Below are 1269 nucleotides of genomic sequence, written 5' to 3' on the forward strand. Positions count from 1 at the left end.
TATTCAAAAGAGACAGAGACTTCAAACTCGATATATCGATTTATTCACCACTCTATGTTAACATTTCTTATGCTATATTGGTAACGGTTGCTACATCCTCTGGGAAAAAAAAATAAAAAATATATATATATATATATATATATATATATGTGTGTGTGTGTGTGTATGTATATATATATAAACATGTGCACATGCACACACATACCCAAGTAAGGATGTGATTGTGAAAAAAGGTGGAAAAAATAGTACTCAAATACCGGTGGTAGAGTAATATGTTTTATCAGTAAGGCTGCAAAGACATCACAAAAATATCACAAAAAACTGCTACTCAGAGTTTCACGTTCCAGTTCGTCGCACAATTGTGATCAGTCTTGATCACAACTGTCTGACGAACTGGAACGTGAAACTCTGAGTAGCAGCCTTTTGTGAAATTTTTGCAGCTGTAATAATAAAGTGTATATATATAACACCATTTGTAGTTGTTTGTTTTTTTATTCTTGTGAGATTCAACTCCTCCCATTGCAACTGATCTTTATCTAATAAAGAGATAGATAATCTCTCTGTCTGTTTCTCTGCCTTTTTATTCCCGGTCTGGGAATCGAAACCGCGAGTCCGCCGCCCTAACCACTGGGCCATTGCGCCTCCACCATAACAACAATAAGAACAATGATAGAGAAATGGAGCAGCGGGAGGTAACTCAGAAGCGGAAGTGTGCCTAAATAAAGAACTCTTCTGTTGTATAAAATTATCAAAAGTCAGCCTGAGGAAATAGACAACAGTTTCCATAAATAATATTTCTTATATTTACAAAGAGAAAGCAAGCTGTTGCTTTAAAGAGTACATCATGCCACCCGGACACCCGGGGCCAAACCCCTAATTCTACAACCAAAATCACAACAACCTGTCAATGCTTGAGTTATTGTATCAGCATCGTTATTAGTGTTTATTACATACTGGTTGATTAAAAAACAAACAAACAAACAAAAAAGTGGATGAAGGATACGTGGGTTCGAACCCTAAGCAAGAGGGGATAACGGTAAAGTGTGAGTTTGAAGCTTTTTAAACATATGTGTTCGTGGTTTCTTGTTCGTTGGAGTCCTGCAGGCAAAAATAGGAAAGAAAGTATGAATATATGTATCTTTGTTTGACCATTTTTCACTGGTTGTGTGTGTTTGTGTACATTCGTTTTGTTATGACATTTGCATAGCGTCGGCTTCGACTTGTCTACTTACGAACGTTCCTTGAAACACGTATATACATATACACAAT

This window comes from Octopus bimaculoides, chromosome 27 (assembly GCF_001194135.2).
Source record: "Octopus bimaculoides isolate UCB-OBI-ISO-001 chromosome 27, ASM119413v2, whole genome shotgun sequence".
NCBI classification, from domain to species: Eukaryota; Metazoa; Mollusca; class Cephalopoda; order Octopoda; family Octopodidae; genus Octopus; species Octopus bimaculoides.